This window comes from Hyperolius riggenbachi, chromosome 11, assembly GCF_040937935.1.
Source record: "Hyperolius riggenbachi isolate aHypRig1 chromosome 11, aHypRig1.pri, whole genome shotgun sequence".
NCBI classification, from domain to species: Eukaryota; Metazoa; Chordata; class Amphibia; order Anura; family Hyperoliidae; genus Hyperolius; species Hyperolius riggenbachi.
The window spans coordinates 128,720,271-128,744,312 of record NC_090656.1 but is presented as its reverse complement, the minus strand read 5'-3'; the positions used below and the strand labels follow the sequence as shown (position 1 = coordinate 128,744,312).

Below are 24,042 nucleotides of genomic sequence, written 5' to 3'. Positions count from 1 at the left end.
ACATAAACTATGCACACAATGGGCTCTGACCTGCTTTGCTAAACACTTACATACATAGTTACATAGTTATTTTGGTTGAAAAAAGACATACGTCCATCGAGTTCAACCTCTGCTCTTCACATATTTAGTTAACTGAGCTGCTTATTTAGTTAACTGGACTGCTGTGGACTTTTTTTCATTTATTTATCTTGGGTTCTGAACTGTTTCAGGTTGAATGCTCATGAAATAATAATTGTGAACTTTGGTAAGATGATTCTTTTAACAGACAGACATCCCCCTCTCACCCCCAGTACCAGCCTTCACCACACCTGCAGGTACCAGGCACCTGAAGCTTGTAGCTGCCAAAACTGTGTGTATTTACTGTGTGTATTTACAAGGGAGGGGGGGGGGGGTAGAAAGGTCTTCACTCCACAAAACATAAGCAAATGATGTCACTGTAGCTGAAAACAGAATTATTTTATAAAGTGTGAATCTGAGGGATTGTAGTGGAATTTTTTTTCCAATCAAGTTAACAGTACCATGTCACTGAATAGTGTGGATCTCCAGGCTATCACGAAGTTCCTGTTTCTCTAGAGCAGGGGTGTCAAACTCAATTGCATAAGGGGCGAAAATGTAAAATGTAGTCTAAGTCGCAGGCTAAGTTGTTTATTAAGATTTAGCAATTATTGAACGGTCTTTAACTAAATTGTGCAACCAAACAGTGAGGTGGTGGTGGGGGAGCTATAAGGACCTGCCCCTCCCCCTTCTGCAGAGTAGCGCAGTGCTCCACTACTGCTTCCGGTCTCCTATATTCTTCCTGACAGTCATACACTCTATGCTGCATACTTGTCTTCAAATGCATGTCACGTGATCAGGAGCTGGAGGTATGCAAGAGCGTGCAGCTGCCAGGAATAATAGAAGAGATTCAACACTGTGCTGGAGCACGTAAATGTTACACTGTAACGCTGTGCTTCCCTGCTATGTTGGGAGAGAGTGACGGGAAAGGAAAGGTGTGTGTGTGTGTGTGTGTGTGTGTGTGTGTGTGTGTGTGTGTGTTACCAGCAACAAGGAGGGTCGGATCCAAGGAGAGGGCCCCATGCAAATTTCGCTGGGGGGTCCTGTGGGTTCTGCACCCTGTCTTAAACTGACAGTATTTCTTGTTCAAACACTGTCACCTGTGTGCACTTTTGAATAAGAATACAGTGTGCTGTCGTTCCTTTACTGCTTACAATAATGCAAGTCTGAAGCTCTTGGTGGGGGGGGATACACCATCCATGACACAGACATTGAGTTACAGAAACAGATACTTGTGATACTCAATTGTGAAGAAGTGGTGTGACGACTTTTTGCTTGAAGACCTTTACACTGAAGAAGCAACGAGATCTTTGTGGCCTTTCACAGTGTGAACTCCTGTAATTGTTGAACATGTTCATGACTTGATTTTGACGAATTGCCACGTCTCAGGCAAAACAACTGCTGAGACACTAGAGGTATCCAGGGAACATGCTGAGTATATAACTCATATGCAGCAGTTTGAGTGATGATTTTTGGTAATGACTGGCAACAGTTGATGACTATGATGAGACCAGACTTTGAGTGACTATGTAGAGTAGCATGTAAGTTTTATAGCCCTAGGCCATTATCTCCTAGGTCACACCTAGACCTTTTCACCACTCCCATACATTCTGCACGGCTGCTTCCTCTGGCTACTGGCTAGTGTGGTGCAGTAGTTAGTAACTAGCAGCCCCCATACATTTCAATGGAGAGGCTGTCCGCTATCTGCTCTACAGGAGATAGAAAGGCCTGAAAGGTACAGTAGTGAGAAAACAATAAAAAATGTCATGTAAGTAATTAGTCATGCACAATCAGTAACCATGGACCTTTGGGTTGTGATACATAACACTGCTATTTACAGGTTGCAGCATTTAGAAAAAGCACTGCAGTCCATTTCTTGTAATTGTCCCCAAGCATGTATGTAACTTAAAGAAGAACTGTAAGGATTTTTTTTCAAAACAATGGAAAAGAGAGAGTGTTATGGAAACGAAGAAGAAAAGACAAGCTAAAGAGAGAAAAAAATCCTCTTGCCCTGTCAGTGTGGTGTAGAAAAAGTGACTCATGCAGCATGGGAGGAATCATGTTTGTTACTGGGATGGAGAGCTAAAGGGCTTTTTTTTAAATTCCCTTAGCTGCAGGTGCGTAACAATAGGGGATGCAGCCCCTGCTCCCGTGAAGGGGGGGGGTGTAGGGCCTCCCCTGGTGCCCGCTCAGGGCCGTTTTGGAGGGTAGGGGGGGTCGCAGCATAAGGAGAGAGCTGGCCACCTACATCGGCGGGGAGGGAGGGCAGTCCCTTCCCCCCTCACCTCAGGCTCTCCCCTCAGCACGCTCCCCTCCTGCAATTATCAGTGGCTGGCAGCGGGCGGTGGCAGGATCACATGCCTCCCTGCGTTCCACCGCCGAAGCTTCCTGTTTAAACAGAAAGTAGCATGAAGCACTTAAAGATGGACCTCTGTGGTGGATGGAGGTATGTGTCCTGCCACCGCCCGCTTTCACTGATAATTGCAGGAGGGGAGTGCTGAGAGGAGAGCCCGAGGTGAGGTGGGGTGACTGGAACCTTTATTCACTTTTGCCTATGGTGGTGGTTGGGGGGAGGATTACATGGTTTTAAAAGCTATGTAGCCTACAAACCATCCTATTTTCATGTGTATTATGTGATATACCGTATATCAGGCAGGGTTCGAACTTCTTAAAATTTGTGTGTGTTTTGCGAATGTGGGAAAATGTTTTCGCCACACATCTAATGAAAGTCAAGGTAGACTTGCACTTCTGCTAAAATTGGTGTTTCCGTGATTGTGTTTTCGCATGCTTGAATAAAAACTGTATTTCTTGTAGCATAAATTTGCACATAGCATGCAAATTCCCATTGCAGCAGGGAACATACTTGCTGGCAGACGGCAAAACCTGTATGGCAGCACTGGCCATTAAAGTCAATGGCTCTGCTCGGGAAACACTCATGGTTAGTATTGTTTTGCGCCTCTGCCTGACTTTCATTACCCGCGGTAAAAAAATGCGCACAAAAATTAAAATATGAACATTTATATTGATGTGAACAAACTCATGGAAAAAATTCAGCTTTTCTAAATGTGAACCCTGCCTTAGGCCTGGCGCACACCAAAAACCGCTAGCAGATCCGCAAAATGCTAGTAGATTTTGAAACGCTTTTTCTGTAGCGTTTCAGCTAGCGTTTTGCGGTTTTGTGTAGCGGTTTTGGTGTAGTAGATTTCATATATTGTTACAGTAAAGCTGTTACTGAACATCTTCTGTAACAAAAACGCCGGCAAAACCGCTCTGAACAGGCGTTTTTCAGAGTGGTTTGCGTTTTTCCTATTCTTAACATTGAGGCAGAAACGCATCCGAAATCCAAAAAATGCCTCACCCCGGGAGCATTCATTTCTGCAAAACGCCTCCCACTCTGGTGTGCACCACCCCATTGAGATACATTGACCAAGCGGATCCGCAGCCGCAAGCGGTGCAGAAACGCTGAAAAAGCCGCTCGGTGTGCACCAGCCCTAAGGCCTGGTGCACACCAAAAAACACTAGCAGATCCGCAAAATGCTAGCAGATTTCGAAACGCTTTTTATTCTTTTTCTGTAGCGTTTCAGCTAGCGTTTTGCGGTTTTCTGAAGCGTTTTTGGTGTAGAAGATTTCATGTATTGTTACAGTAAAGCTGTTACTAAACAGCTACTGTAACAAAAACGCCTGGAAAACCGCTCTGAAGTGCAGTTTTTCAGAGCGGTTTGCGTTTTTCCTATACTTAACATTGAGGCAGAAACGCATCCGCAATCCAAAATCTGCAGCAGCGCGGGAGTATGCGTTTCTGCAAAACGCCTCCCGCTCTGGTGTGCACCAGCCCATTGAAATACATTACCCTAGCGGATCCGCACCCGCAAGCAGATCGCAAACCGCAGCGGAAACGCTCCGGTGTGCACTAGGCCTCAGAATGTATTCACTTTTGGGCAGACTTCCAAGCACCAATTATTATAAAGCCCAGCACACCATAAATAGATAAACAAGCTACAAAACACAGAGCTCATATTAATCCATGATGGCTACGTCCAGGAGCCAGACAGCCATCTGTAGTACAGTAACCTGTATCCCCCCATACAAAATATGATAATAGAGTATGAAATGTTGTGGTGCTGGAGAATGGGAGATTTGCATGAGGTGGGACAGATTTCAGTAATAGAACCATGTCACAGCTATGTAGAAGCATATCAGAAAAAAAAGGAGCAGGAGCCCTTGTGGAAAAAAAGTGTGCCGCACTGGCGCCAATGATAAAAGCCATGATTAGTGGCAGAAAAGAGAAATTTGGACGCATGGCCGTGGCTGCTATCAGGCACCTGCTGGTGCAGAAATGTACCCTTTTTGCCGTAAATCGAGGCTTTTACTTTGCCACTAAGAAGCGAATTGGGCGCCGGGTGGGGCTCAATTAGCGGCAATCATTCAGCATTTCCACAGGCACCTGATAGAAGTTTAGCCCATGCGTCCTTTTTTCCAGGCACCTTAAAGGAAACCTAAACTGAGAAGGATATGGATTTTTCCTTTTAAAATAATACCAGTTGCCTGACTCTCCTGCTGATCCTGTGTCTCTAATACTTTTAGCCACAGCCCCAGAACAGGCATGTAGATCGGGTGCTCTGACTGAAGTCAGACTGGATTAGCTGCATGCTTGTTTCAGCTGTGTGATTCAGCCACTGCTGCAACCAAAGAGATCAGCAGGACTGCCAAGCTACTGGTACTGTTTAAAAGGAAACATCCATATCACTCTCGGTTAAGGTTCCCTTTAATTTCATATAGGCATGCAGTAGTGATGTGTTGCTGGCTACAGCATAGGTCTATAGAGCGACAGGCTGCTGCTAATGCAACTCAGTAATTAGTAGCTGCATGGGATAATATTAGCAGAACTCTTGCTACATATTTATAGCTGCTAAATGTCTCTGTGCTGCGAGGTGCCCATGTGCCATAACTAAGAGTTAAACTGGTGACTGATGGCTGGTTATGCAATCCCTGTCAGTGTAGCAGCGAAGTGACACTAGCATTGCCACACTCGCATTCCAGAGCTTCTATCCTGGACTCTCTGTGGCAGAGCAGGAATTTGAACCTGTTCTTCGTATGTTAAGCCTACTATGACTAAACCTCTAATTAGTATTGACTTCTTAGCGTGTATTTGTTCAGTGCATTTTTTTGCTTGCGAGAGAGGAGCATTGTGAAAGGAGAAACCTACTGACAGGTTATACAACATACATAAACATGTGTATTGTTTCCTGTGACTGCACATGATACGAGTTATATGGACGTGCTCCTTCACCTGAGATCATGCTGTACCTCTGACTCCCGTGTGATGACTGACCAGTGATGATGATTAACAACAACCCGTGACAATGACTGTCATTACTGGTAATGTATAATTGCGCTGGATCTTTCATTACGCAACTGGTCCTCATGCCACTACACCTACTGTATTGCATTAATTGCGGAATGCTTGCTTGAATAACGTAATGTACAAGGGTAAGGATTTTCTTTACACCAGCAGTACTGTAACTGCCCTCATAAAATACCTCATTAGGGTAGCAGCATCATTTCCAAGCCAGAGCCCGATTAAGATAATACAGGTTACCAGGCAGAGCATGCATTATACAACCACTGAGAACATTAGGTACATAACACAAGATGCGCTATTTGCGCAAAGCCCGTTAAGTATTTTGCGCAAGCGCCACTAGACAAGACAAGACAAATAACATTTATATTGCGCTTTTCTCCTTGCGGACTCAAAGCGCCAGAGCAGAGCAGCAGCCACTAGGGCGCGCTCTATTGGCAGTAGCAGTGTAAGGGAGACTTGCCAAAGGTCTCCTACTGAGATAGTGCTCGCTTACTGAACAGGCAGAGCCGAGATTCGAACCCTGGTCTCCTGTGTCAGAGGCAGAGCCCTTAACCATTACACCATCAGCCAAATTTATTTTTCACTTTATAGAGAATTTATGTGTGCATCAAACCAAGTAACACTTGACAAATCTGGCTTTGCAAATTTGGCCTAATTGGCTACTCGCGAGACATAGCTCATGCAAATATGCATTTGCTTTCACATGCCAAAGTTTGCAGGGTTAAAACCAATACCGCAAAGCGGTTGCCCTGCGGGAATTATTTCATGCTACATTAGCACTATCCAGGTGCGCCACGGGGAAGCTTCCCAATCCCCCATACAACCGGGGTGCTGCGGGGCCCCAAGCTCTCTCACTGCCTGGAACCCACACAGCGGCATCCCGGAGGGGGAGGCAGGGAGGGAAGCCTCCCCGTGGCGCTCCAAGATAGTGCTAATGAAGCATGAACTAATTCCCACAGGGCGACCGCATTGCAGTGTTGGTCTTTGACCCTGCATAGTTTGGCATTCGAAAGCAAATGCATTTTTGCATGAGCATTGCCTCATGAATAGCCAATAAGGCCAAATTTGCTAAGGCAGATATGTCAGGTGTTCACTTGGTGTTTAATGCACACATTAAAGGGATACTGTAGGGGGGGTCGGGGGAAAATGAGTTGAAGTTACCCGGGGATTCTAATGGTCCCCCACAGACATCCTGTGCCCGTGCAGCCACTCCCCAAAGCTCCGCCCCCGCCTCCTGTTCACTTCTGGAATTTCAGACTTTAAAGTCTGAAAACCACTGCGCCTGCGTTGCCGTGTCCTCACTGCCGCTGATGTCACCAGGAGTGTACTGCGCAGGCCCAGTATAGTCTGTGCCTGTGCAGTACGCTCCTGGTGACATCAGCGGGAGTGAGGACATGGCAACGCAGGCGCAGTGGTTTTCAGACTTTAAAGTCTGAAATTCCAGAAGTGAACAGGAGGCGGGGCCGGGGCATTGGTGAGTGGCTGCGCAGGCACAGAATGTCTGCGGGGGACCATTAGAAGCCCCGGGTAACTTCAACTCATTTTCCCCTGACCCCCCTACAGTATCCCTTTAAACTCTCTGTGTGAGTAAAATTTATATTTGCAGTGTGCACACGTGCATCGTATGGACAGTTGGTAAATCTGCCCCATTAATACAAACCCTAATGATACCCCTCGTCTTTCAGAAGCTAGCCAAACAAACATCAATTTTTCTGAGTGATTTTTCCAAGCATCGATGATTTCTCCAAAGAATACAGTCTTTTAGTGAACACTCTGTCCTTATTTTTTAAATATTGACAGGTTAGATCTTCTAGAAGCACAGGGAACTCTCCGTAGCTTTTTCCACACCCAAAATTCAAAAACATCAATTTTTTTCACAGCCTATTTAGCCAATTAACAGAACCTGCTATATCATTGTTATGTTATTCTGGACTCCTGTGTTATGCTAATCAGCAGTGCCCGTTTCGATGTGTAAATTTGCATCCATCTCTTTCTTAGGGCTGGTTCAGATGGACGCTTGCGGAGCGTTTACCGCAAGCGTTCGGACCGTCGCGGTAAACGCTCCCATTCAAGTGAATGGGAGCGTTTACACCGAGCTTTTGCGCGCTTTTACCCGAACGCGGCGTTCGGGTCCCGATTTTCGCGAGCGTTCGGGCTGCCCCTGGAAGCAACATGTAGCTTCCAGGGAGCGGCCAACCGCGACGGCTAATGTTCCCCTACGGAAAAAAAAACGCGACCGCATCACGACGCGACCGAAGGCTACTGAAAGCCTGACCGCGCAGCCGCCGCAACGCCCCCAGACGCGACGCTAAGCAGATGTCCGTCTGAACCAGCCCTTAGGGGAACTATAAAAATTCCACAAAGCACATAGTGCTGACAATAGCTCTGTGGAGCCTTCTCCTTCAGGTGTCGCCCTAGGCATCTGCATGGTTAACTGCTTCTCGACCACACTCATTGAAATCTACACCCTGTTGCTTGCTGCTATCCCTACCAGGGCATATATTTCATCGACAGCAGAGCTTCCAATTTAATTGGCCCCTGACCATGTGATCACTGTGAGCCAACCACAGTGATCACAGCTCATTTTTAGAAAAAAAAAAGTATCTGGTCCTGAAGGGGCCAAAGATGCAGTGTACGGAAGTGCTTTAACTTAGGCCTAAAAAGGGCCCTGGACAGAACCATTTTGTCACTAATATTAAACAGTTATCTAATTGGTCATTAGTTCCATCTTGAAGAGGGGGGTGAAAGCGAGAAGTGTAGGCCTGGGAGCACGCTAGAAAGGCAGTTGTCATTTTATAACCAATAACATCCACTCAGTTACATGATAGGCATAACATCGCCTCAGAAACAGGAACTTTCAGCTAATTTTCATGTTTCCGAGTATGTCATGAGTATGTCATACATTACAGAAGCACTTGAGGAAGCACCAATCTCTGGATGGGGAGGTAAATGTAAAGCTGTCAGTTCAAGGACAGCTCCATGACAAAGACAACTCCATGACACAGACAACTCCATGACAAAGACAACTCCATGACAAAGACAGCTCCATGACAAAGACAACTCCATGACACAGACAACTCTATGACAAAGACAACTCCATGACAAAGACAACTCCATGACAAAGACAACTCCATGACAAAGACAACTCCATGACAAAGACAACTCCATGACAAAGACAACTCCATGACAAAGACAACTCCATGACACAGACAACCCCATAACAAAGACAACTCCATGACACAGACAACCCCATAACAAAGACAACTCCATGACACAGACAACCCCATAACAAAGACAACTCCATGACACAGACAACCCCATAACAAAGACAACTCCATGACACAGACAACCCCATAACAAAGACAACTCCATGACACAGACAACTCCATGACACAGACAACTCCATGACAAAGACAACTCCATGACACAGACAACCCCATAACAAAGACAACTCCATGACAAAGGCAACTCCATGACAAAGGCAACTCCATGAAGGCCAACTAAGCACTGAGCAGAATAACATACAGTATGTAATTTATACCTTAAAAAGAAAGACAGCTATACAAGCTTTAAACATTCTCTGTAGTCAGCTGGCCGACTCATCTATTTGAATGCGTCTGGAGATAACAAACCAAACACGCAGTGTGTGCATTGCAACCACAAAAATAAAACCCACACTATCAGCACAGGCAGCAGAAGTTATAAAGGAGAAGCAGGAAAAAAATGTCAAAAAAATGTGCCATAAATTCCAGCTTTGTTGGTTAGTTACGCCCCCTTTCTTAAAAACTGGCATGGCAGTTTTCTGCCTTTGCAAAGACTGTTAAAGCGGGAGTGTCACCATAAAAATAAAATTTCAACAGCAACTGGTCTGAATGTAATTTGTGATAAAGATGCTAATTCTGCATTCAAAACTTTCAAAAGTAGTAGTCAGCCAGTGCCAAACAGTTGCATACTGGGGGTTCTTTTTATCTATAATATATTTCTCCTCTTCCATGTATTTCCCTGCCTAGCTGCTTATCTGAAACACGATCCCCTGCTCACTTGTGTTTACAAGCAAGGCTGAGGTGACTCAGTGATTGGAGGAGAAAAGACAAAAAAAAGTAAAGGGCAGAAATGACATCAGGATTTAGCCTCATCTGTGGGCAAAAGACATGGCCCCCACCAGGAACAGAATTCTCTTCATTTACTTAAATCAAAACGTGGACAGTACAATACATGTGTTATGTAAGTAGATCAAACAGGAAGTAATGTGAAGCAATTACAGATCGGAAACCTCTGGCGGTGGATGGAGGTATGTGTCTGCCGCCGCTGCTGCCACTGATTTATGCAAGAGGGGAGCGTGCTGAGGGGAGAGCCCAGGTGAGGGAGGGGGGACTGCCCCCCCCCCTCGCCGCTGATGTGCAATGTTCTCCTCTCATGCTGTTACTCCTGCAGCACACTGCGAGTTTATGGAAAGTTTATATTCCCCAGAACTGTTGCTGTGCAGTTTTTCTCGCACTGACATAGTTACATAGTTACATAGTTATTTTGGTTGAAAAAAGACATACGTCCATCGAGTTCAACCAGTATAAAGTACAACACCAGCCTGCTCCCTCACATATCCCTGTTGATCCAGAGGAAGGCGAAAAAACCCTTACAAGGCATGGTCCAATTAGCCCCTAAAGGGAAAAATTCCTTCCCGACTCCAGATGGCAATCAGATAAAATCCCTGGATCAACATCATTAGGCATTACCTAGTAATTGTAGCCATGGATGTCTTTCAACGCAAGGAAAGCATCTAAGCCCCCTTTAAATGCAGGTATAGAGTTTGCCATAACGACTTCCTGTGGCAATGCATTCCACATCTTAATCACTCTTACTGTAAAGAACCCTTTCCTAAATAAATGGCTAAAACATTTTTCCTCCATGCGCAGATCATGTCCTCTAGTCCTTTGAGAAGGCCTAGGGACAAAAAGCTCATCCGCCAAGGTATTATATTGCCCTCTGATGTATTTATACATGTTAATTAGATCCCCTCTAAGGCGTCTTTTCTCTAGACTAAATAAACCCAGTTTATCTAACCTTTCTCGATAAGTGAGACCTTCCATCCCACGCATCAATTTTGTTGCTCGTCTCTGCACCTGCTCTAAAACTGCAATATCTTTTTTGTAATGTGGTGCCCAGAACTGAATTCCATATTCCAGATGTGGCCTTACTAGAGAGTTAAACAGGGGCAATATTATGCTAGCATCTCGAGTTTTTATTTCCCTTTTAATGCATCCCAAAATTTTGTTAGCTTTAGCTGCAGCTGCTTGGCATTGAGTACGATTATTTAACTTGTTGTCAATGAGTACTCCTAAGTCCTTCTCCAAGTTTGATGTCCCCAACTGTATCCCATTTATTTTGTATGGTGCTAGACCATTAGTACGTCCAAAATGCATGACCTTACATTTGTCAACATTGAATTTCATCTGCCATGTATGTGCCCATATAGCCATCCTATCCAGATCCTGTTGCAATATGACACTATCTTCCTGAGAGTTAATGATTCTGCACAATTTTGTATCATCTGCAAAAATAGCAACATTGCTCACTACTGCATCTACTAGGTCATTAATAAATAAATTGAAGAGCACTGGACCCAGAACAGACCCCTGTGGGACCCCACTGCTAACAGTCTCCCATTTTGAGTATGATCCATTGACCACAACTCTTTGTTTTCTGTCCATTAGCCAGTTCCCTATCCATGAACACAGACTCTTCCCCAGTCCTTGCATCCTCAACTTTTGCACCAGACTTTTGTGGGGAACAGTGTCGAAGGCCTTTGCAAAGTCCAAGTATATCACATCTACAGCATTCCCAATATCCATATTAGCATTCACTACCTCATAAAAGCTGAGCATGTTAGTCAAACAGGACCTGTCTTTAGTAAACCCATGTTGATGCTGAGAAATAAGATTATTTTCTACTATGAAGTCATGTATAGTATCTCTTAGTAACCCCTCAAATAGTTTGCATACAACTGATGTTAAACTTACAGGTCTATAATTTCCTGGATCAGATTTTTTGCCCTTCTTAAATAATGGGAAAACGTGGGCTGTACGCCAATCCACTGGGACTCTGCCAGTTGCAAGAGAGTCACAAAAGATAAGATAAAGGGGTTTATCTATAACTGAACTTAATTCCCTTAGGACCCGAGGATGCATGCCATCCGGGCCAGGTGCCTTGTCTATTTTTAATTTATTTAGTCTTGCCTTCACTTCTTCCTGCGTTAAGTATTTAATATTACAGTTAGAAGATTGAGACTCTTCCGCCTCTGTAGTTTGCAACAGTGCTGTTTCTTTTGTGAAGACAGAAGCAAAGAAAGCATTTAATAACTCTGCCTTACCTTGGTCATCCACCATTGAGTTCCCATCCTCATCCTTTAGGAGTCCTATACAGTCAACCTTTCTTTTTTTAGAGTTAATGTACTTGTAAAACTTTTTTGGGTTAGATTTGATATCCTTAGCGATTTGTTTTTCAGCTTCAATCTTTGCCTGCCTAATTTCTTTTTTACAATTTTTATTGCACTCCTTATAATTGCTTAGTGCAGCCTCTGTCCCCTCCTGTTTTAAGACCTTATAGGCATTCTTTTTCCTCTTCATTTTATCTTTAACCTTTCTATTCATCCATAGAGGCCTTTTTTTATTCCTAGACATTTTGTTTCCATATGGGATATACATACTACAGTATTGATTGAGTATAAGTTTAAAAGCTTGCCATTTCCCTTCAGTGTCTTCCCCTTGTAGTACATTATCCCAGTTCACCAAACTTAGTGCCTGCCTAATTTGAGTGAACTTTGCTTTTCTAAAGTTCATAGTTTTAGTGGTCCCGCTGCCCCGTGGCCTATCAGTCACCAGCTCAAACGTTATCATGTTGTGATCACTATTTCCCAAATGTTCTTGAACCTGCACATTTGATACATTATCTGGTCTATTAGAAATGATCAGATCCAGTAACGCATTCCCCCTAGTTGGTTCAGTTACCATTTGAGTCAAGTAATTGTCCTGTAGTGCTGCCAGAAATCTGCTGCTTTTACCAGAATGGGTAGCCTCAATACCCCAGTCAATGTCTGGAAAGTTGAAGTCGCCCATAATTATGACCTCATTTTTACCTGCAGCTTTTTCAATCTGCTGTAGTAATCACAGTTCTGCAGCTTCATTAATAAGAGGTGGCCTGTAGCATACCCCAATAAGCAATTGGCAACTTTTATTTCCACCATGAATATTTACCCAAACGGACTCCACATCTTCGCAATCTTCCTCCATCTCATCGTTGAGGACAGTTGTAAGAGAATTCTTAACAAAGAGACAAACCCCTCCACCTTTTTTCCCTGTTCTATCCCTCCTAAACACATTGTATCCTTTTAAATTAGCTATCCAGTCATGGCTTTCATCCATCCATGTCTCGGTTATTCCCACAATGTCATAGCCTTTGTCATTCAGAATGAACTCTAGTTCGTCTATTTTATTTGCAAGGCTCCGAGCATTGGTTACCATGCACTTTATATTTTTACCACCACATTTACCAATTTTGTTTACATGAAATTGGCTACTTGAATTTTTACCAACCTCCTTAATCTTTACACTGTCCCCACCCCCCTCTCCACCCTCCATAATGATAGGTTCCCACTGTCTTTTTACCTCATCTTGTCTATGTATTGAGACTTTATCCTCCCGCCTCCCCCCAGACAGTTTTGCAAATTCATTAACAGCAAATTAAAAACTAAATAAAAAAAATAGACTTGTACAGCACCAGTCTTTTCTGACAGCAATTTTACATGAAAAGTGGAATTCCCCTTTAAGTTTACACTCACCAACTTTCCAGCATGTTTAGCGATTTGCTTATCACCGGGGATCAGCAAAGCGCTGTGGCACATGTGATCCTATGGCATTGCTCACACTGCAGCACTTGCAGCACGATTGGGATTTCCGACGATCGCAAACACGCTGCATGTAGGATTTTCCAAGAGATCATGATACGAGTCTCACCACGCGGCAACATCGTGAAAAATCGCAATGCAATTGTGATTCCCAGTGTGAATGTGGCCTAGTGTGCTTAAAATAACTTAAAATGATGTTCTAGTCAATAATGCAGTGTGCTTGCTATATTGATTTCAGTTACTGGTATAGTATAATACAAGATCACCACAGTACTTTAATAATCACAGTATATTAAATTGCTAATAAAATCTGCAGAGTGATAATAAGGAGTACAGAAAGTCAACTAGCACTTAGTTTAACCTGCTGAGCGGTCTGGACGAGCTCAGCTCGTCCAACACCGCCAGAGGCTGCCGCTCAGGCCCTGCTGGGCCGATTTCCACCAAATAAAAAGCAGCACACGCAGCCGGCACTTTGCCAGCAGCGTGTGCTGCCTGATCGCCGCCGCAGCGCGGCGATCCGCCGCGTGCAGCGGCGAAAGAGGGTCCCCCCAGCCGCCCGAGCCCAGCGTAGCCGGAACAAACAGTTCCGGCCAGCGCTAAGGGCTGGATCGGAGGCGGCTGACGTCAGGACGTCGGCTGACGTCCATGACGTCACTCCGCTCGTCGCCATGGCGACGAGGGAAGCGAAACACGGAGGGCCGCTCATTGCGGCCTTCCGTGTTATTCCTTGCCGCCGGAGGCGATCGGAAGATCGCCTCCGGAGCGCCCTCTAGTGGGCTTTCATGCAGCCAACTTTCAGTTGGCTGCATGAAATAGTTTTTTTTTAATTTAAAAAAAACCCTCCCGCAGCCACCCTGGCGATTTAATCAGAACGCCAGGGTGGTTAAAATTCCATTACTCCAACAGGGATTTCTAGTAGCTGTAGCTAGTTTACAATCAACATAAGCTAACACTCTGTACATACTGATTATATCTTAAAAAGGGAGATAAATAAATGATGAAAGCATATTTTCTGACATTATAAACACACTAACAATTAGAGATGTCGCGAACCTCCGATTTTCGGTTCGCCGAAAATTTCACGAACCGCAATAGACTTCAATGGGGATGCGAACTTTGAAAAATAGAAAAAATTATGCTGGCCACAAAAGTGATGGAAAAGATGTTTCAAGGGGTCTAACACCTGGAGGGGGGCATGGCGGAGTGGGATACATGCCCAAAGTCCCGGGGAAAAATCTGGATGTGACGCAAAGCAGCGTTTTAAGGGCAGAAATGACATTGAATGCTAAATTGCAGGCCTAAAGTGCTTAAAAACATCTTGCATGTGTATACATCAATCAGGGAGTGTAATTATAGTTCTGCTTCAGACTGACACACCAAACTCACCGTGTAACGCACCGCAAACAGCTGTTTGCATAGTGACGGCCATGCTGGACTGGTGCGCACCATGGCGAGAGTGTAGGCCGTGGCGGTTTTCAAGGCCATATGGTCGCCGGGCTGTGGTAGCTCAATGATAGAACAACAGTGACTGTCCAGCTGATCAAATTTGGTCTGTCCACAATGAAGCAACAACCTTATTATCTTCTTGTATGTAGGTAGGCATAGGTAGGTGTCCCAGTAGTTAGCTAGGCATAGGTAGGAGTCCCAGTATAGGTAGGTAGGCATAGGTAGGTGTCCCAGTAGTTAGCTAGGCATAGGTAGGAGACCCAGTATAGGTAGGTAGGCATATGTAGGTGTCCCAGTAGTTAGCTAGGCATAGGTAGGAGACCCAGTATAGGTAGGAAGGCATAGGTAGGAGTCCCAGTATAGGTAGGTAGGCAGGCATAGGTAGGTGTCCCAGTAGTTAGCTAGGCATAGGTAGGAGACCCAGTATAGGTAGTTAGGCATAGGTAGGTGTCCCAGTAGTTAGCTAAGCATAGGTAGGAGACCCAGTATAGGTAGGTAGGCATAGGTAGGTGTCCCAGTAGTTAGCTAGGCATAGGTAGGAGACCCAGTATAGGTAGGTAGGCATAGGTAGGTGTCCCAGTAGTTAGCTAGGCATAGGTAGGTGTCCCAGTAGTTAGCTAGGCATAGGTAGGAGTCCCAGTATAGGTAGGTAGGCATAGGTAGAAGTCCCAGTATAGGTAGGTAGGCATAGGTAGGTGCCTCAGTAGTTAGCTAGACATAGGTAGGAGACCCAGTAGTTAGCTAGGCATAGGTAGGAGACCCAGTATAGGTAGGTAGGCATAGGTCGGTCCCCTAGTATAGGTAGGTAGGTGTCCCCGTATAGGTAAGTAGGTGCCCCAGTAGTTAGGTAGGCATAGGTAGGTGCCCCAGTATAGATAGTTAGGAAGGGCCTGGCTGACACAGTAATAACAATTACCAAGGTCTAGCTGCAACAGATAGGGCTGTATAATTCAGTGAGCAACACACACACAAAAAAAAAACACATCAGGAAAACATTAGAGCTCTCAAAAGAGCTGTTGAGGGGTGCTATTTTAGCAATAACAATCAGCCAGGAGCAAGCCAAGAGCCTAACTAATCTTTCCCTAGGAGAACAAGTCTGCAGCAGCTGTCCCTAGTCTGTCTCTAGCAGGCACACGAGTGGGTGTAATGGCCGGCAAACCTGCCTTATATAAGGGGGGGGGGGGGGGGGCTCCAGGGCTTAGTGTAGCCTGAATGGCTACAATGTGCCTGCTGACTGTGATGCAGAGGGTCAAAGTTGACCCTCATAGTGCATTATGGGGCGAATCGAACTTCCGCACAAGTTCGCTTGGTCCAGGCGAACGCGAACCCCCAAAGTTCGCCTGGAACCGTTCGCCGGCGAACCGTTCGCTACATCTCTACTAACAATTTATAGTGACTGAGTCCAAATCAGTGAAAATATTATACAGGGTGCCATTTTATTGTTGCACCATGTCTGGCTTCAATGTTATTTTTCTTTGCTATGAAATTGCCTTTGTATGTGTATAAAAAAAAATGTCCTGATTCAAAACTTCTTACTTTTACTGATGGCTGACACCCGGTACAGTACTCCACTGCCACTACTATGTATATGAACATAGGCCTGTGCCCACCTTTTCCTGCCTAACAAAGGTCCTGCCATTGGCCAACTGTCACCACCTCAAGTCCTGTGACATTTGCAATAGGATTAGTGGGCAACTGTCTTCAGTATGCCTATTGCCTAACACAGTAAAGAAGGGTTCACACTTATTAGAGTGTGTGTGTGTTGTTCCACACACTTAATGTATTTTGATACCATCACACTTTTCTGTGCATTCATACGAGACTTGCATTTTGATTTCTGTGTTTAAAATTCAAACGGCAGGTCTGTTTTAGTCTGTGTGTGATGTGCAAATCAATTGGAATGCAGAAACATTGTGCTTTTGCATGAACAATTGTGTGTGAATCAACTGATTTTTAAGTTAGATCCATTTTCATGTAAATTGGTATTCACAGGAAAATCGCTAAATGGAAATCCACATACTAACGCATGCAAACAGTTGCAAAAGTGTTCCAACAAAAATACCCCCAAAAAATTGCAAATGCCAATTTGTGCATGCAGGAAATTGGATGCAGTAATCAATATGACATGTGTGAATGGCCCCTAAGAGAGATAAAACTGCAGCTCATGGTTTCATGTGTGGGAAGTAGTTGTGCTTGTTGCCCACAGCAACCAATGATATTACTTGTTTCACCAGCAAAATGACATTCGGAAGCAGAACAAATATTTTTGGAAACAAACAGTCACTGCTTGTCCTCTGCTCATCTTCCCAAAGGCAGACTGAAGCCATGAATTAAAAAAAATCTACAGACCACAATAAGAAAGCAAATGCTAAGCTTTCTTACTGGTACTTTACCTCCTAACACTACCCATTGGGGTCTGGCTATATTATAATCCAATACTGTTCTTCACACTAACTCGCAACACCTGTCAATATCTTAGTTCATTTGCAGTGTATCCAAACTCATTACTGATCCGTGCACCCATCTCACCACTGAGTTAGGCTACATTGGGGCCAAGCTCAATGCCAATCCATCCAAGTGCCCATGCCAAATATGGGGAATTATGGTAAATGAAATATGGATTAAAAAAATCCGCCAGTTACTTACCTGGGGCTTCTCCCAGCCCCCTGAAGTCTTTCTGGTCACTCACCATCCTCCCGCCCTGCTCGGTTTTCCAGATGCACACCTCCAATCGCCTCATGTGTGGCCCATGCCACATGCCTTCTCCAATGCCCTCCAGGAGCACTCTGGGCTTGGGCAATAAGCAAAAATTGCTACCACACATGCGCAGAATGTTCCCGGTTCACTTGGGTAAAGGACAGGTGAGACAGCAGAGGAACAGCGGAGTGCAGAATCACGGCGAGGGAGCAGGAGGGCTTCAGGGACTGGAAGAACCCCCAGGTAACTAACTGGGCATTTTTTTTTATTATAGTTTCCTTTAAAGGGGAACTGAAGAGAGAGGTATATGGAGGCTGTCATGTTTATTTCCTTTTAGACAATACCAGTTGCCTGGCAGCCCTGCTGATCCTCTGCCTCTAATACTATTAGCCATAGCCCCTGAACAAGCATGCAGCAGATCAGGTGTTTCAGTGGTTCAGACTTATAAGTCTGATCTGACAAGACTAGCTGAATGCTTGTTTCTGGTTTTAATCAGATACTACTGCAGAGAAATAGACCAGCAGGGCTGCCAGGCAACTGGTATTGATTAAAAGGAAATAAACATGACAGCCTCCATATACCTCTCTCTTCAGTTCCCCTTTAAGCCCGTGGTGTCTCATAGCTGTAGATTTGCATTGCGGTCTATCAGTGTGCCGTGAAACAATAACTGCCTATGTGCCAGAAAAAAACTGCTTTGGTAGTGAAGTCCGGATTATCATTCATTATATCTGTACATGTGTTTTGTTATTAGACTTTAATGTTGTAGCTTTAGGCTAAGTTCCCAGTTGGACGTTATTGTCCTGCGTTAATAAAGTGTTATAACGCAGGTACCGTGCTGCAATGTTAACCCTATGCGACGTTCACAGTGCAATATTGAAGATGCATTGTAAATGTTGCATTACGGTAATGCACTGCTGCAGCGCGTTACCTCTAAACGCACACATTAACAAATACAGGAAAGCATACATTTCATTGCCAGTATGCTCCACTGTATCTATTGTATGCAATGGAAACGCAGCGTTAATCTGCGATACCACCTTTTCTTTTAATTGTGTTGTAATGCTGCGTTGCAACTTTAACATCGCATCACAACGCAACGCCCCACTGTGAAGTCTGAAATAGTTGATAGTAGGACAAAATTTGGGATATTGTAAAAATCTTTGGATCACTTTGGATCAAAGTGGTTCTGTGATGCTGAATGTATATAAATATTTTGGTACCTACACACAGTATATAACTATTTATTTATAGAGGAGTTTATTTTTGGATAGTTCACACTGCAAGTGATTATGGGCTTTGAGGCACTTGACAATTCCAGCAAAACTACATTGCAAACGTCATTGTTCTCAATGAGGTCAGTTCACACTACAAGCCTGGGGGAGGCAAACTTTTCTTAAAATTCTGCTGCAGGCATTTTGGTGGCGCTGACAGGGATTGCATCAGCGTAGTAATGGATAGGAAATTCCTGTCAGCCTCAGTGAAGCTACTAGCAGGAGTCTGTCAGTGCCAGTCAATGCCTCTCAGTTCTTGTCAGCACCAAGCAGCTCCTCTACAAGGGTCAGATAGTGCCAAGCAAGTCCTACAAGTAGACCCAGACAACAATATCATTTCTTCAGTGCTTCCACTGTTCATGTCCTATTAACAATGTACAAAAATCACAGGGTGGAAGAACAGCCAGGCCTGGTTACTCTGGTTGCTACTGGTTTATCTGGTCTGCTTGGATATTATGGGTTTCAGAACATCACTGCTCTTGGCAAATGAAGTTATAGGTGGAATTCAAGCTTTTTTTTATTATTATTATTTTAAAGCTGAACTTTAACCAAGGATTAAACTTCATTCCAATCAGTAGTCGATATCCCCTTTCCCACAAGAATTCTTTACCTTTTCTCAAAGAGATCATCAGGGGGATCTCTGTATAGCTCAACACACACCATACAATCTTGGTTGTACAGATTTACCAAATCTATGTAGTATAAGGGCCAACAGATTGAAAATACCTTGAATGATTGATTGAATAAGCTCTTATACTACATGAAAGTGGTAAGATTGAACAATCAAGATTGTATGGTGTGTGTTGAGCCTATGGCTTATGTTGTAGTGAAACCCCTCCCACCGTGTGATGTCATGAGCATGGTCCTGACAGTTTGCTATCTGTGAATCTCGTTGCATTGTAGGAAATAATGTTTTTTTCTAACTGCCAAGCAAGCAGAATCTCCCTCTGTGCATAGAACTCTTAAAGGACTTCCGAGGCCAAAATCCGGGCCCAAAACATAAAAAAAGTTAGCTACCTTCATGGCTTTGTAAGGCACGGAGGACGCCGTCCGCGCCCTCCGTGCCGTTCCGCCTTGTCCCCTCTGGTGAATAGCCCCCCGAAAGGCTGCGACCCCACGGTCCGGGTCGGCATCTTCTGCCCCTATAAAGATGGCCGCCGGTGCTGGCCACGGCTGCGCAGTCCGCATAGCCTCTACTGCGGCTGCGCAGCTCTAGGGCCAACCCTCCGATCCACGCTGCCTGTTACGTGATCGGGGGGTTGGCCCTAGAGCTGCGCAGCCGCAGTAGCGGCTATGCGGACTGCGCAGCCGTGGCCAGCTCCGGCGGCCATCTTTATAGGGGCAGAAGATGCCGACCCGGACCGTGGGGTCGCAGCCTTTCGGGGGGCTATTCACCAGAGGGGACCAGGCGGAACGGCACGGAGGGCGCGGACGGCGTCCTCCGTGCCTTACAAAGCCATGAAGGTAGCTAACTTTTTTTATGTTTTGGGCCCGGATTTTGGCCTCGGAAGTCCTTTAAGGTGGCCATACATGGTACAATTTTTCAATTAGATAATTTAGTTCGATTATTCCATTAGATCGAATATAAAGATTTTTCCAGCATGTCCGATCATTTTTCCAGAAAAATACAGGATAATCGTTCGAATTTCTTAATCGAAAAAAATAATATTTTCAACTTTCATTCAATTCGATCATTCAGATCGAATAAACAGGAAAATCGAACGTTTTCATTGTACCGTGTATGGCCACCATTAGTATTGCCAGTGATGAATTTCAGAATGTAAATCAGGGAGAGGAAAGATTTTACAATGGGCAAACACAGACTAAATAATTACAAATAAGCATTTTATTCATGATGTTGTTTTCACTACAGATCACTACAGATCCACTTTAAGCGGTACTGCTGAAATATTTTGCTGCAGTAGTATCTGAATCACACCAGAAACAAGCATGCAGCTAATCTTGTCAGATCTGACAGTAATGTCAGAAACGTCTGATCTGCATATGCGTGTTCAGGGTCAATGGCTAAAAGTATTAGAGGCAAAGGATCAGCAGGATAGGCAGGCAACGGATGTTTCTTAAAAGAAAATAAATATGGCAGCCTTCATATACCTCTCACTTCAAGTGTCCTTTAAATATATTTACATAATATGTCTTTGTCCCCAGTACAAAGTTTTCCTCTCACAACCTGTGTGGTTACCTGAATCATCTTCCTCAGCGATGAGGGAAAAAAATCTCCTCAGTGGGGACACAGACAGCAATAAAAATCCAAATGATACTGAAACATTTCGCCGGCCCCATAAAAAAAAATATAGATTTTAATGTTGCATGTCACACTTTTGTAAAAATATTTGTGCATTTGTGCAACTCCATTCACCAAGAGAGACAATGAAGCCAAATCACCTCAGTGTGATCAAAGACGGAAAAAAACAAACAAAAAAAACACGACTTGTAAAATGTTCCCATTCTCCAAAACTGAAGAAATTAAAGCAAATAAATGTTGTGAGGCTATGCAGGGCTCTCAGCATAGGATAACGGGGGAATTTCCAGTTCCCACTTCACTTGGAATGTACTCTAGTTAGACTTGCCAAAGCCTTCAATACTGAAACCAACAAGAAGCAACTTAAGGTAGTGCCAGACCCCCATCTCATATTACACAATGCCAGCCATCAAGGTACAGAATATTAAAGGGGCAGTCTCCATCACTACACTTGCCAGTTCCAGAAAACATATAGGTGCTTACACTGCTGCCCTGAATCATCACCATCATTACATGAGAACTTTAATGACTTCTTCCTGAGATAAACGTCCTTTGGTCCTTACAGACGGATGCTACCTTCTGACACATATCAAATCTTACTGTTGGATTTTTATAAAAAGTACATTATCTTTTAACTCTTTCTTTCCACACAAGCCACTTTAAAAAAAATATATCTATCATCTATCTATCTATCTATCTATCTATCTATCTATCTATCTATCTATCTATCTATCTATCTATATCGACAGTCTTTTTGCCACCCTTTAAAATAAGTATACATTAACCTATAGCATTCCAACATTTTCTAGGCAGCTGCCAAAGACCCTTGCAGTCACCTTCCTCAGTTCTGCCCCCACTGAGAGGCCCTGCTTCAGTTTCCAATACTATTTAATATTTAGTGGATGTATAACAGACAGGTACTACTCACCCTCCAAACTTGTCTGCAGTCCTGCACTCTGTACTCCTGATCCCAATCTCTGTATAATCCCAGAGGAGACAATAAAAGAAGTCACTGGGTTTTTCTGGACTCCCCTTTGGCTGTCACTTTGCCTGGATGCCACTCAATGCTTTTGCTAGTGGTCTGACGGCAGGTGAAGGTTTCACTGGAACAAATAGAGGAGGAGCTAAACCAGAAGGACAGGTCTAGTGATGCAGGGAGGGACAGCTCTGCCCCATACACTGTGACTACACAGCGGGCTATGTGTGTCTGCTGCTGCCTTCATACTCCACTAAAAGCAACAGCTATGCTCAGGTTTACAGGAACGTGTACATTCTCATATACCATTACTGAACCATGATGCTCATCTCATGACGTTATGTTCTGAGGAGCTGTAATAATATTTCAAGCAAAAGCTACCGTTGTGCTAAACTCTAGAAATAAGCTATTTGCATATGAAGATCACTCATCTGTGTGGTTAATGGCATGAGGTAAAGAGACAGGACAGGAAATCTCCACTGATAACTTGCAGGGAAAGAGGATTGTTATTATTAAAGGGAGATTCTGCTTCTGTTGAGAGAAATGTCATGTTTTTAGTTTTGCTGTATGATGAAGGGTGGCCATACACAATATAGTCAAATTGATCGATTTTCTCATTTTAAAAACAATCGATTGTATAATAAATCAAAAAGAAACATTTTGCGGATGTGTTGGAAAAATCAGATAGAAATATAGAAACACTGAAAGTTTTATTTGATTGTTTGATATTTTTCGAAACACTGATCATAAGTGGATGTTATATTGGTTCGATTTTTCTGATTATTCAATCAAGATTATTAGATCAGATTTCTCTGGTTGATTAAAAAAACGAAAAGATTAAATTGTGTATGGCCTTGTTTCCCCCTTATGGACCAGAGCCATTTTGATGTTTTAGCCATGACCCTAGTTAATCAGCAATAACTTTATCCCTACTCACGTCACCTAAATGATCTATATACCGTTTTTTTCAAGACAAACTAGGCTTTCATTGGGGGGTATTTTGTACTAAGAAAATAGTTGTTCCCATTTTAATGGGAAAAAAGAGGAAAAAAATTAAAAATGCATGATTTCTCAGTTTTTATTGGTTCCTGCTTAAAAATAAAAAGTGCTACTGTCATAAAAACCATGCCACTAGTATAGTCAGATGTGTCCCCTGCATTTGCCACCCCCAGCATAGATCATCAGATGCGCCCCTAAGAATAGTGCCCCTAATTATAGCCAGATGTGCCCCTGGGATCAGCATTCCCCCATTTTAGCCAGATATGCCGACAGGATTAGCACCGGCCCCCCATCATAGCCAAATGTGCCCCCGGTATTAGATTATCCCCCCCCCCCTAGGGTAACCAGATGTGCCTTACTATTAGACACTCCCCCGCAGTTAGCTAGATGTCCCCCAGTGATCTTAACATCCCCCCTCCTTTTAAATACCCCCTCCCCTCCCCCAGGATCGATAGCCAGATGCCCCCCCATCAGGCAGCCCCCTCCGTGCATAAATAGTTTAAAAAAATCCTCCAGCAAGCAGCCTCACTTACCTTACCTCGTTCCTGCGACTATCCTGAAGCCCGAGCCTCCTATCCCCGCTCAGCAGTCAGCCCAGCTATGCCGAATATCCGGTCACGGCTTGATGACGTCATCAAGCTGGGCCCCGGATATTCGGCATAGCGGGGCTGACTGCAGAGCGGGAATCGGAGGCTCGGCCTTCAGGATAGTCGCAGGAACGAGGTAAGGTGAGTGAGGCTGCTTGCTGGAGGATTTTTTTTAACTATTTGTGCGCCGAGGGGGACAGATGAAGGATCACTGCAGTTGACTACTGCAGCGATCGTCCATGGGAAGGGGGTGGACTAATTGGCTATAAGGGAACATGTTCCCTTTCGCCAATTAGTAATGCAGTTGACAGTGCCGGGAGGTGTGCTCTGAAGCGCACCCGATCGTGCACAGTAGGGCTGCAAACAAGTCAGTATATCTACGTCATTGTGGCTTGGAGGGTGCCACAGCTGACGTAGATATACTGTAGCAGTGGAGGAAATGGTTAAAGGGTCCGGAGAATCTGCTGGAGATCGATGCTTAAGCATGGCT

The 24,042-nt window shown here is 44.3% G+C and overlaps 1 protein-coding gene across 2 annotated transcripts in view; it reads right to left on the bottom strand.

Moving 5' to 3' along the window:
- The window catches only part of LOC137538570 (epidermal growth factor receptor kinase substrate 8-like protein 2), a 246,829-nt gene extending 224,727 nt beyond the window's left edge, over positions 1-22,102 (bottom strand). For both annotated transcript variants that reach the window (XM_068260822.1, XM_068260823.1), the window contains exon 1: positions 21,919-22,102. The gene's annotated coding sequence lies outside the window, so the exon portion shown is untranslated. The remainder of the gene's footprint in view (positions 1-21,918) is intronic.
- Positions 22,103-24,042: the final 1,940 nt, after the last annotated feature.